Below are 14,356 nucleotides of genomic sequence, written 5' to 3'. Positions count from 1 at the left end.
ACACCTTTTACTCTGCTTCTCATAAAATTAATCAATTTTTGAGCATTAAAATACTGGGGTATCTTGTGGCATTCCTTAAAAGTGTTTGTTTTTTGCAACTTTTTCTCAAAATATTCAAAATTTTGCAATATGACGCGCTACTATTATTGTGAACACAGTTGTACATACAAACGGATATAAATACGCGATTATGCCTCTTGAGATTAGAAAGATAATTTGGTGAAACAACAAAAACACACATGATGAAAAAAACACATTCCAAACTAGGAAACAAAGTAAACTAAGCCCGCGGCTGAAAAGCTCACAAACACAAGAGACCATTGAAGCTGAAAAATACAAAGGCAGCAGCAGAACAGGAAAACTAACAGCAAACCGAAGAGGACACAAACGAGACGTGGAACACACATGCAAACATGCAGAGTTATTTATTTTTGAGCAGAAGACTTAACACAAAATTGGGTGAGTGAAATTGCGAGGCAGCATGCAACTCACTAGGATTAAACGGCCAGCAACCCCACATCAAGTGGCAGGCGGCAGGCAGCCAGCCGAGCGGGTGGTTGAATAGCCGACGCACACCTTGGGGAGCTGGCGCTGCCGAGCTGCAACCTGTAGAGCACTTACCTGCCGCGCTGCCAACCATTTGAACTATCTTAAGAAATTTTTCCTTTTATTGCCACTTTTTTTTGTTGCACACTAGACATTCACTTTTCTTGCAAGTACGCTTGCACATAAACTTTGCCCTGTTTTATAGCTTGCGGTTTCTGTGGCTTTTTCCGGGTGCCAACAAAATATCCCCGTCTACGGTGGAGCAGCTTAGTTGTTGGAAGGGGTTTGTCTACTTACAACTTCATTTTGGTCTGAATGTGTCCCTGAGGAGCAGGCAGCCGACGGCAAATGGGCTAACCAAGAAACATGCGAATGCAATTACGCATTTCGCTTTTTGTGCGGGGGACATGTGTGTGTGTGTGTAGGAGTGAGTGAATGAGTTTCGGTCGCGAGCGCCACTGCCTTTAAGTCCAAAAGTTCAAAGCGCTGTTTACTCAACACAGCTCCCTTGTTCCATGCGCTTTCGCTAGCTCCAGGTGAGCTGCTCTTTAATTTCTTTGGCGCTGCAGTTGTGCTTGTAAAAGCTGCTTATGCGTTGCCCTGCAGTGGTGTATTTTTAATTTTTTTTTGTGTGGGGTAGCAAATGAAAAATACTATTCACTTGAATTATTTAACATAAGTCACTTTTCTATTGTTGTTAAAATTATTTCGGGGTTTCGCTATTTTTACTTTCGTGCAAGTTTGTGCGTTGTTGAAAAAACAATAAAAAATAGAAATAACTGTTTAAAGTTTTCCCTGTGCGGCCAATACTAAAGTGTAGAAATTGAATTAAATTACTTATTCAGCCCGCAAAACCCTCTAGTGCAACAAGTTCACTTTGGTTTTTCTTTTGTATTTTTTTGTATATTTCTGCACTTCTTTGCAGTTAACAAATTCAATTTCGTGTTTCATTGTTTCCTTGGCGTAATATTTGCTTAGCATCCATATTTTTTATTAAAAACCGCAGTGGGGTCAATAGCACTTCAAATCACCTAAATTTGTTACAACTGCGGGGCCAAAAAATATCCCACACAATTTGTAAGCTACATACAGGGTACCAAGGAAGTGTTTTGACATCTAGTAACTTAGCGAAATTAAGATATTTTTATGGATTTATTTTAATCTTTGGTTTTATTTGACTAATTTAAATAATTCAATAAGCCAATAGAAGAAAAAAACACACAAAAAATAGCAAAAACAATATATGTATGTACATATGTATTTGATTCCTTTCTAAATGTCTTTATATGAAATGTGTTAGAGTGATAATTTCAAATATTAATGTGCATATGAAAGACTATGGCGGCTTAGTTGTGCAAAATATGTAACAGTAAATAATTAATAAAATAAATTGAGTTGTACCACAAAAAAAAAAAAAATCTAGCAGTAAAAAATGAATAATTTTACAAAAAAAAATGCAAAAAACAGTTTCCCATACCGGGAATCGAACCCGGGCCTTCCGGGTGAGAGCCGGATATCCTAACCACTAGACAATATGGGAGTGTTGGGTAAACTGTGACAAATCTGATACATTAATTCAGCATTTTAAATACCTAAAACTTACAATTTTATTCACCACCTGTCTTCAACATATTTTTATACACCACGTAACGGACGGTATATTGTGTGGTGACAATTTAAAGAATGTTGAGTTGTTGCTGGTGAATATTTATTCATATATACACATATATCCATACATACATGGCTGAAATTTGATTTGCCATGCATTATTCATACTCTAGCTGGCAAATGAGTAATTCTTTCACAATGTGATAATTATTTTTAACATTTGCCATATGCCCCATGAAAAAGTTTCTTTTTTTTCATTTTCCACGGCTTCAGTGAATTTAAAAGAAAAAATAGTAATTAAGCAAACGTAAATTGTAGCAGATCTCCCTCACTTGTTTACACCAGTGAGGGAGAAAAATTTGAAAAATTTAAAGTGGTACTACTAAGTCAGCGAAAAATGTACTTTTGAAACCGTGCAAAACAATTTTTTTTTTATATTCGGTCAACAAACATGCCCATCTCACATTTAACGGTAATTTTTGGAAAACAAAGAGAAAAAGCAACGCGATATCTCTGTTAGAAATGAAGCATAATTACAAATCATGAAGAATTTTCATTATTCATTGCAAAAGTAGCAAAGAAATATTTGTTTTTTTCTCAATACGCTCAAAGAAATATAGCTCAAATTTGATACACCGCCGAAATTTATGCAACCGGCACCACATATTGACAAGCTTTGGCTATTTACTTATTTTTTTTATATAAAAATTTAATTTATTGTTTAAAAGAGGTCGTAAAATTCCAGTTTCAAACTTCGCGATTTATAAAAATGTAAAAAAATTTAAATTGCAATTTTTAGAAAAAATAATTGGGTACGCAGTTTTATCGTCCATTAAATTTTACTATAGTAAAACTTTGTTGAAGTGGCTCAAAATTGCTGTTGATTTTATATAATTTTTCACATGAATGTGTTGCGAATATTTCTATTAATTGAAATTAAAAAATTAATAAGCTCAAAGCAGTCAAGATTTGTCAATATGCAAATAATAATCGTAATATAATTTTAATTAAATTGTTTTCAATAATTATTTCTTTTCAGTTTGCTGCTACTGCTTGCATGATTCTTCAGGTGGATTCTGCTATTTCCGTGGCGCCGCAATCTTATGGCGGATTCTTATAGAACTCGACAAAAGAAAACGGAATGAAGGAGTAAAATTTTTTGATATCTCGCTTAGTTTTCGAGATATTGAATAAAAAAAGGCTGGAATTTAGAATAATGTATATTGGGCAATTTTTGGCAAACTATTATGTCTTTATTAATGAAACTTGGTGGAGATATTAGTAAGGTGTTAAGGAACACTCTTTATAACTCCAAACTATTCGGGAGATAATAATTTCATAATTATTTCTTCAAAATGCCCTTTGGAACTTCACTATAATTTGCCACATTACACTATATATTTTTTAACACTTCACTAAAATTCACGAAATATACACTCACATGCGTGCTTTTACCTATTTTTATCCTTATATTCGAATTATTTTTATTAAAATAAAATGCAAATGCATTTGTCCATACAGTCGCTTTCCAATTTAAACGCGAATAAGAAGAAGATTGGAATGACAACAGTATGGTGTTGCCGGATGCCTGCAAATGAAACAAAAATATGAACAAAAATTAAGTATTTAAGTTAAGTGTTAATGTTGGGGATGGGGGTTATTGAGCCTCCTTACTACATGCACGCATATGATGTTTTAGTTTTGGGTTCAATGGTTTTAACACGGAAAGGAGTTGTACGCAAAAATACTGTGGATTGCGTAGCCGGAGTCGGACTGATGAGGGCTATTTTTTTTAAGCGCGGCCAAAGGCCACCCACGCGATAAGGAGTTCTACGCAAAAATACTGTGTTAATTAATTTAATCTAATTTTAATTACTTTATTATTTTTTGTGATACGCTTAATATCATTGTTTTTAAGTTTAAGTGATTTGTATGTTTTTATTTTCAAAATTATTTCTCAACTTAAAATTACAGCAAAAAATACTGCAGTTTTACAATGAACCTTCTACTGAACATCCCTGCATACGAACTTCGTTTTTATTTCAGATGTATGGCAACATCAAATTTTCGCTAAATTAGAGAACTTTAACATTAAATTACTTTAAAACCATAAGCCTCCGGCAGGTTCGGTTTTCAGTTTTAAGATGGGGATACACCCCTCTATCCCCCCCTTTTAACCTTTTTTTCAAAGCGATATACATTATACTAAAGTTTTCCCAAAAAAAAAAAAACAATAATGAAAGATGTTTCTGTAATTAATTTTTTTCGTTTCAATGATTTTTTCCGGATTTTATATATGAAAAGTAATTTAAAAATATAAAATTCTTCGAAATATTACACAAGTTCAAAAATACCGAATACAAAATGTCTTTTTTTTATATTTATTTATTTTGGAAATTTAAATTTCCCGCCTATTCAAGTTCTGACTATCAAAAAGGCGAATTTTCATGTGTTTTATAATATTTCGAAACTACCGCCAATATTTCTTATTATAACCGTCATGCAAAATATTAATTGTAATTAAACTATAAACTGTCATTAAATGCGGTTATCAATATTGTTCAACACGATATTTTTTCAACGTCAATTTTCTTATAATTTTGCAACATGTCAGGTAAACACCCCACTTTACACACTGACTTAGAGAATTTCAATATCTTTGAATCTTTTCATAAACTGATTAGCAGTGAAGATAAAGCTATTTCTTTTTTGGAAGAAATAACCTTAATACCTTCACGTAATTCACCACCACCAACATGTTGTGGGCTCCCAATGTCCGTAGAAAAGTCCTCTGAAAAGAAACTTGGTTGGATATGGAGATGTTCATCAAAAGGTTGAAAGAAGAAAGGATTTAAGTCATGTCGTAAGATAGTAAATCCGAGTATTGGTACCTTTTTTGATGGTACTAGCTGTCGCATTTTCTTTCGAGAAGTCCTCGCAATCATCATTTGTTTCGTCATCGAGATGAAAATCAGTGATGTGTACGAGAACTTACTGTCCTGGCGTCAATCGAATGATGACTCCCAAATCAGTTGGCACACAATTGTCGATTACTTCAGCTATTGTCGTGAAAAGCTGAAGTCATATCATCACACACTGATGTTGTACTCGGGGGCGAAGGTAAAACGGTCCAGATTGATGAAACGTTTCTAACAAAACGAAAATATATACAATCGTGGTCGTATTACCGAGCAAATGACAATAACTGTCCTCGGTTTATATTGCAAGATAAATCTGGTATTTTCTTTAAAGTAAATGCGAAGAGCAAAAAGGAATTATGGCCGTATATAGTGATGTAATCGTGTCATCATCGAACAATTAATATTAATCGGTTATTTTCCTTTACTTGTCGGTTTAATTGTATCGTGAAAGCCCTTTTGATTAATTGCAATGTTAATCGATTATTTTCAAAATAATCTAAAGATGTACGCCACTAGAAAATAAAATCATTTCACATCAGCAGCGCAATTTTTTTCAAAAACTTATATTGTCCAAGGTTTTATTCAAGCGAAAAAAAGGAAAATGCCCCCAATACGAAGTGATGTTTGGAAGCATTTTTCAAAGGAGAGTTCTACAGATGTAAGGTGTAAGTTGTGCTGCAAAACTTTAAAGTGCTCCAACAAACAACAAATATGATGCAGCGCTTAAAGTTGAAACACTCAAAGGAGGCTGAAGCCTTAAAAGTAAGTTAAAAATTCCACCATCAATTAATCGCAACTGTACTACAGAGAAACAATGAAGCATTGTATGAAGCCAGTTGTGTCACAGAGGATAGCAATGAATTGCCAAGCACGAGCCAAAAACCTACACCAAGAAGCAATCAGCCAAATATAAACACTGTGTTTTCAAATGTAGAGAGTTTTGCATCAGGTGGTACGAAGCATCAGAAATTGACGCAATCAATAGTGGAAATGGTTGTAATGGACAATTTGCCACTTTCGCATGTGGAAGGTATTCTTTCATAAGACTATTATTTCTGCATTGTTGCAATGCATTGTTGCTGATTCCTCATAGACATATGGATGTGTATCCTTTTCAGGGAAAGGGTTTTTGCAGTTGATGAAACATCAATATCCGCTTTATAAAGTTCCGACCAGGAACTTGGCGGAATCTACTTTACTGGATCCTCGTTTTAAGAAAATCCATTTCCAAAATCCAATTGCTCTATCTACAGTTATGCGACATATAAGAAGGGAAATGGCTGAAATCGAGCATATGGAAGACAACATTGGAAGTGGAAGTGAAACTTCTTCCGCCGGTGATACCGAGTTCGATTTATGGGCTCCCCATAAGTCCTTGGCCCACAAGCGGAAAAGAAACGAGAACGACTTAACGCAACCACAAGATGAATTAAGCTACTTTCTCCGGTCCTCGAATTGAAGCGTGATGTGGTAACCGCCTGGGATGAAATGATCTCAGTGTATCCAAAGCTTTACTCACTTTCACAAAAGTATTGTTTCTTAATAGTAACATCAGTTCCTTCGGAGCGCCTTTTTTCAAAAGCAGGGGCCACTGCTACAGAAAAGCGCAATAGATTGACAACCAAGCGTTTATCAAAACCGTTGTTTTTAAATTCAATCCTTAATATATAAGTTTCAATGGATTACGAGTATAGGTTCAATAAATATTTAAGAAATTCTTTCAATTAACCCCCAAATTTTAACACATTGTAAATTGTGATTTTTTTGTCTTTATGATTTTTTAATATTACCTGGAAAACATCGATTAGTAATCGGTTATTTGAAATTTATTTCGATTAATTGTAATTAATAATCGATCGCCGCAATTAATCATATGATTCCATTAACCGATTAACTCATTTTTTTGCCATCACTAGCCGTATATCCAAAAGTATGTTGATCACAATACTTCTAAGCTATGTACAGATAGTGCAAAACAGTATCAAGGAATTGAGCAAATGTTTTCTTCCTCGACAAACCATAGCAAAGGAGAATTTGTGAACAAATCTGATAAGACAAATACGATCAATGATTTGGAGAACCAAAACAAATTGTTGAAAAAAAGTATTAAGTGCCGTAGAACACCAAAACTTCTTCATCAATATATGAGTTTATATTGGTACAGGAAGAATGTTTTAAACAAATTTGGTGATAAAGGTTCCCGAATCATGCAATTCCTTTTAGACATCAAAAAAGTGTATCCAGGTACTGTGGACGGCGAATTAAAAGATGGATTGACTTTGAAAGAAATCGATTCTCCTACATTACAACCAGAAGTTGAAGTTTTGCTTCCCCCAGCAAAACGGCCTCGCCTGGAAACTAATGTAGAAGAAGACGATGATGAAAATATTGATTCAACATTTGAATTAGACGCATCTCATTCTGAGACATTGCCAGATGATTTTTATTGAAGTCTGAGAACAGTTTTAACACGCGTCAAAAGAGTTCAGAATTTTTCATTGGATTCATGGTAAATATTTTTATTCTTCATTACAACAATGATAAACTAGTCGTCTTTTTCCCCATCCATATCGTAAAGAAAGATAAAACAATAATCGATGATAAAACACATCTCGAAAACTAAACGAGATATCGAAAAATTTTACTCCTATATTTTGTCTTATCTCGCCGAATTCTATCGATACTGAAGAAAAATTATTATCATTATTTTTTTTTATTTAATATCTCGAAAACTAAGCGAGATATCAAAAAATTTTACTCCTTCATTTCGTTTTCTTTTGTCGAGTTCTATAAGAATCCGCCATTAAATTGCGGCGCCACGGAAACAGCAGTATTGCCTTCATCAGAATTCTTTTCACAAAGTTTTATCTGAAAATTTACTAATTTTGGTAACAAATCGCCAAAGTGGCAATCGAGATCTTTAGAGAATTTTGAGTCCGGTACCACACGATACGATTTTACGCCCACTTTTTATCATGGTGAAAAGAAATTTAGTATCTGTCATTCGTGAGTTTTTATGTGTAATACATGGATGGTTTGGCCATCAGCAATGGTGAAAAAAAGGCGAGGGTAGATACCAGGTTTCCCACAACAGCATACATATACGGGGAATGCTTATGCTGCTACAACAACAACAATCAGGTTTGCTCGTTAGGTATGGTGGAAAAAAAATTCTTTTGAGGAGAACTTTGGATTCTACGTCATTCGTTCTGGGTTTCACTAAGCTAAAGTTAAATTTTGAATGACATCCGCATATCTGTCAAATTCGCTCAGAGCCGAATAACGGTCTGCTAGCTAGTACACCTCTAAATATCTTTTCACTATGCGAGTAACCCCTTGAACAGTACTGCAGCTGACAGCAAGTTAAGGCGAGGACAGTCTCCGTTTCCGAAGACTTTGTTCTGACTGAGACCTTCAACTTTGAAGGCTGGTTTTTGCAAGAGAAATACATTCTCGTTCGTCTCTTTCTAGCTGGTTGACTTGGAAGCTTCGCGTGCAACTACCGTTATATTCAAAGCTTCTCATACTTTCGGACGCTGCATGCATGCTTTTTAATCAGCGTCTTACCTCGTGTGGAGAGAATTTGGGTCACGTTGGCTTAGTTTGTCAAAAAACTTGACTGACCGAGCTTTTGTAAGCCGATTTTATTTTCCGCTACAAGGTTTTGTCTGCCGCAGGCTTTTTTGGGGCGTCACCCGATTTAGTCTAGGATCAGTGATCTTCGGACCAGTAGCGAGTTTTGCAATCTGGTCCTAGTGGGCACTGCGGATACGACAAGAATGAATATCCTCCCTTTCTTCGTCCGTGGTGTAGATCAACGTTTGCCGACTATTTTCAGCGCGCCAAAAGAAAGTGGCATTTATACCAACCAACACTGCCGCCCACTTACTGAAAACAGGTCTCTCCTCTTCTATTAGACGGAGGAACACACCTTTGGGTTTCTCAGCAATGACTGATTTGATAAATCTCAACTGTTTGCATCGCTATTTAGTGATCCCTCCCAGTACAGGTGCAGGAATTCCACCACTACACTTCCTACATAAACCTTGAAATTTATTTTATCAAAAACACCACTCAGAAGTCGTTTTATCCGTTTGAACCGAGCGATCATCGAAGAAACAACGCCTCAAATATGCCATAAGACAAAATTAGAAACGATGTTCATAAACCTCACGCTGCCAGATAAAACGATATAACTCCTCATCGCGGGTGGAGAATTTTTCAATTTGCATTGAAAGTAAATGAAGACTGACTACAGAAATGATCCTGTGAAGTATAGTCTTAACTTTAACAACGTCAGTATGAAATTCTTAAGTTAAACTGCTTATAAAACGGTTGAGAAGTGAGAATACACTGAGAAACGCCAATGCTAGCGAGCAAAATATTTTCGTATTATTTAAAAATAACACATCACTAAAGCCAGTTCACTACCTGACCAGTGGCAGCTGCTACTTTGTCACAACGCTACACACAACTTACATTAGCGCGCTACTAGTTGAGTGTGCAGAAAAGCAACAACACCATACTTTGTGAATTGTGATAAGTTAAGAATTTAAGTAGTAGCCAGTGTGCGGCCGACATATGTGTGCGTATGTATGTACATATGTATACGCAGAGTCGTATGTTTGTATCTCCAAATGTATATATAGGGTTATTCAATAGGTGCGCTTCAACTTTTTTCCGATAGGGAGGGCGAACGACGCAATATTTTTTATTTTTCGCTTGTCATTTGTAAACTTTATTAGTATACATTTCATCATGGAACGCTATACACTTGAGCAACGATTGCAAATCGTGCACATTTTTTATGAAAATAATCGTTCTGTTGCTGCTACTTTAAGAGCATTACGGCTATTTTACAGTCCATTTAACAAGCCGTCCCGTTTTGGTGTTCTGTGAAGTCATTGGTCTACAGTAACAAGCCGGCGACGATTTGTGAGCTCAGAGCCAATATTGAACGAAAAATTGCTGGAATTTCGGCCGATTTATGCAAAAGAGTGGTCGAAAATTGGACTTCGTAAAACGTGCACGCGGTGGTCATGCAAAAGAAATCGAATTTCATACTAAATGTATATGTTCAAACTTGATAATAAAAAAAAAATTAGTTAAAAAAAGTCAAACCGTTCGTGTTTTATTCAAAAAAGTTCAAAAGCTGAAGCGCTCTTACTGAAAACCCCTATTATCCTCCCTTTCTTCGTCCGTGGTGTAGATCAACGTTTGCCGACTATTTTCAGCGCGCCAAAAGAAAGTTGCATTTATTTATACCAACACTGCCGTACCACTCACTGAAAACAGGCTCTCTCTTCTATTAGACGAAGGCATGATGCAAAGAATAATGAGATGGCGCCCATCGTGGTCCCGTTACTTTGCGCTCAGCGAATTTGACAACTAGTTACGTGATTTTAGCTCCAGTATGGCCAGATTACCATTTTCGTCACTTGATTTAGCTTTTTTTTTTTTGTTATTTTTATTATTTTTTGTCTCGGAGTTTTAGTTCATTCCACATGACATTTTTCTAGCCTATTCTAATTAAAAGTAATGTTTATAATTTTGTAAAATATACATTTTTTAATAATTATTTAAATAATTCACTCAGTTTTTTTAGCTTTACTTTTTTTAACATCTGGTGGCATTGCCCGCGATTGCCGGTGTTGTTGGTGTTCTTCTGCTTTCGGCAGTCAAATCTCTCTCTCGCTACTGCAGAGTTGCCTAGCTTTGGATACAAAAACGCACTAAATGCCCATTTAAAGAAAATAAAACACGAAATTTGTATTGTGTTACTTAAAGAACTTTGTATGCGTGACAAATTGTCTGTAGAATGTGCGTCTTTTTTGAATAAATGTGTTATGTTTATGTACAATTTAATTTATGAGTTTTTTTTGTTAAGCGAGACTCTTTATTAAGGGAACGACTGTTTTGCTATATTTAAAGTTATGTAACTAGATAAGGTACTCTTTTTGTAAAAATGTCAGTATGGTTTCTTTAGTATTTTCTGATATTTTGTTGCTTATTTTTACAATGAATACACCTCTTGATGCTCTATGTCTCACTAAGGATTGATGACCGGAAGAAACGATTACACCTCTTTGGTTTTAATTCGCATTCAATAAATTCAAAGGCTTTTTAAAATGTGTAAAAAGGTTTTCAATCTTAAGAAGAGTTGAGAGATGGGCATTTAAAATTTTTGCATAGCCTTAAATAGAGCAAAAAATTAAATTTGCACTTTGAAATTATCAAATTTTATAGGAGTAAAAAAATTTTCATTAGCACTAAAATCTTCTCAAAGTGGCCTTTTTTAAACCTCTTTTGTATAATAATACATTTTTTTTTAACCTAAAGTTTCTCTAGCCTTAAATTAAAAACAAAAAGAAACAAACACCAAACTTAAAAATTGTCGCATTTTCAGTATAAAAAAGCACTAAATTTATTGCGAAGAGCAAATGGTTGGCAATACTGCACAACTCAGCAAACGTGACGTCACGTACGCTCTGATGGGCGCAATCTTGTTTCTATCATTCTTGAGACGGAGGAACACACCTTTTGGGTCTCTCGGCAATGACTGATTTGATAAATCTCAACTGTTTGCATCGCTATTTAGTGATCCCTTCCAGTACAGGTGCAGGAATTCACCACTACACTTCCTACATAAACCTTGAAATTTATTTTATTAAAAACACCACTCAGAAGTCGTTTTATCCGTTTGAACCGAGCGATCATCGAAGAAACAACGCCTCAAATATGCCATAAGACAAAATTAGAAACGATGTTCATAAACCTCACGCTGCCAGATAAAACGATATAACTCCTCATCGCGGGTGGAGAATTTTTCAATTTGCATTGAAAGTAAATGAAGACTGACTACAGAAATGATCCTGTGAAGTATAGTCTTAACTTTAACAACGTCAGTATGAAATTCTTAAGTTAAACTGCTTATAAAACGGTTGAGAAGTGAGAATACACTGAGAAACGCCAATGCTAGCGAGCAAAATATTTTCGTATTATTTAAAAATAACACATCACTAAAGCCAGTTCACTACCTGACCAGTGGCAGCTGCTACTTTGTCACAACGCTACACACAACTTACATTAGCGCGCTACTAGTTGAGTGTGCAGAAAAGCAACAACACCATACTTTGTGAATTGTGATAAGTTAAGAATTTAAGTAGTAGCCAGTGTGCGGCCGACATATGTGTGCGTATGTATGTACATATGTATACGCAGAGTCGTATGTTTGTATCTCCAAATGTATATATAGGGTTATTCAATAGGTGCGCTTCAACTTTTTTCCGATAGGGAGGGCGAACGACGCAATATTTTTTATTTTTCGCTTGTCATTTGTAAACTTTATTAGTATACATTTCATCATGGAACGCTATACACTTGAGCAACGATTGCAAATCGTGCACATTTTTTATGAAAATAATCGTTCTGTTGCTGCTACTTTAAGAGCATTACGGCTATTTTACAGTCCATTTAACAAGCCGTCCCGTTTTGGTGTTCTGTGAAGTCATTGGTCTACAGTAACAAGCCGGCGACGATTTGTGAGCTCAGAGCCAATATTGAACGAAAAATTGCTGGAATTTCGGCCGATTTATGCAAAAGAGTGGTCGAAAATTGGACTTCGTAAAACGTGCACGCGGTGGTCATGCAAAAGAAATCGAATTTCATACTAAATGTATATGTTCAAACTTGATAATAAAAAAAAAATTAGTTAAAAAAAGTCAAACCGTTCGTGTTTTATTCAAAAAAGTTCAAAAGCTGAAGCGCTCTTACTGAAAACCCCTATTATCCTCCCTTTCTTCGTCCGTGGTGTAGATCAACGTTTGCCGACTATTTTCAGCGCGCCAAAAGAAAGTTGCATTTATTTATACCAACACTGCCGTACCACTCACTGAAAACAGGCTCTCTCTTCTATTAGACGAAGGCATGATGCAAAGAATAATGAGATGGCGCCCATCGTGGTCCCGTTACTTTGCGCTCAGCGAATTTGACAACTAGTTACGTGATTTTAGCTCCAGTATGGCCAGATTACCATTTTCGTCACTTGATTTAGCTTTTTTTTTTTTGTTATTTTTATTATTTTTTGTCTCGGAGTTTTAGTTCATTCCACATGACATTTTTCTAGCCTATTCTAATTAAAAGTAATGTTTATAATTTTGTAAAATATACATTTTTTAATAATTATTTAAATAATTCACTCAGTTTTTTTAGCTTTACTTTTTTTAACATCTGGTGGCATTGCCCGCGATTGCCGGTGTTGTTGGTGTTCTTCTGCTTTCGGCAGTCAAATCTCTCTCTCGCTACTGCAGAGTTGCCTAGCTTTGGATACAAAAACGCACTAAATGCCCATTTAAAGAAAATAAAACACGAAATTTGTATTGTGTTACTTAAAGAACTTTGTATGCGTGACAAATTGTCTGTAGAATGTGCGTCTTTTTTGAATAAATGTGTTATGTTTATGTACAATTTAATTTATGAGTTTTTTTTGTTAAGCGAGACTCTTTATTAAGGGAACGACTGTTTTGCTATATTTAAAGTTATGTAACTAGATAAGGTACTCTTTTTGTAAAAATGTCAGTATGGTTTCTTTAGTATTTTCTGATATTTTGTTGCTTATTTTTACAATGAATACACCTCTTGATGCTCTATGTCTCACTAAGGATTGATGACCGGAAGAAACGATTACACCTCTTTGGTTTTAATTCGCATTCAATAAATTCAAAGGCTTTTTAAAATGTGTAAAAAGGTTTTCAATCTTAAGAAGAGTTGAGAGATGGGCATTTAAAATTTTTGCATAGCCTTAAATAGAGCAAAAAATTAAATTTGCACTTTGAAATTATCAAATTTTATAGGAGTAAAAAAATTTTCATTAGCACTAAAATCTTCTCAAAGTGGCCTTTTTTAAACCTCTTTTGTATAATAATACATTTTTTTTTAACCTAAAGTTTCTCTAGCCTTAAATTAAAAACAAAAAGAAACAAACACCAAACTTAAAAATTGTCGCATTTTCAGTATAAAAAAGCACTAAATTTATTGCGAAGAGCAAATGGTTGGCAATACTGCACAACTCAGCAAACGTGACGTCACGTACGCTCTGATGGGCGCAATCTTGTTTCTATCATTCTTGAGACGGAGGAACACACCTTTTGGGTCTCTCGGCAATGACTGATTTGATAAATCTCAACTGTTTGCATCGCTATTTAGTGATCCCTTCCAGTACAGGTGCAGGAATTCACCACTACACTTCCTACATAAACCTTGAAATTTATTTTATTAAAAAC

At 35.1% G+C, this 14,356-nt stretch overlaps 3 non-coding genes across 3 annotated transcripts; all 3 read right to left on the bottom strand.

The window, feature by feature from the left end:
- Positions 1-2,014: 2,014 nt before the first annotated feature.
- Trnae-cuc (transfer RNA glutamic acid (anticodon CUC)) lies at positions 2,015-2,086 on the bottom strand. Its single transcript has one exon. It is a non-coding gene; the product is annotated as a tRNA-Glu (tRNA).
- A 7,058-nt stretch (positions 2,087-9,144) lies between these two features.
- On the bottom strand, positions 9,145-9,358 carry LOC129246607 (small nucleolar RNA U3). Its single transcript, XR_008582483.1, has one exon. It is a non-coding gene; the product is annotated as a small nucleolar RNA U3 (small nucleolar RNA).
- Positions 9,359-11,750: 2,392 nt separating this feature from the next.
- On the bottom strand, positions 11,751-11,964 carry LOC129246606 (small nucleolar RNA U3). The gene has a single exon (XR_008582482.1). It is a non-coding gene; the product is annotated as a small nucleolar RNA U3 (small nucleolar RNA).
- Positions 11,965-14,356: the final 2,392 nt, after the last annotated feature.

Source organism: Anastrepha obliqua, chromosome 4, assembly GCF_027943255.1.
Source record: "Anastrepha obliqua isolate idAnaObli1 chromosome 4, idAnaObli1_1.0, whole genome shotgun sequence".
NCBI classification, from domain to species: domain Eukaryota; kingdom Metazoa; phylum Arthropoda; class Insecta; order Diptera; family Tephritidae; genus Anastrepha; species Anastrepha obliqua.
This window is presented reverse-complemented; position numbering and strand designations above follow the sequence as displayed.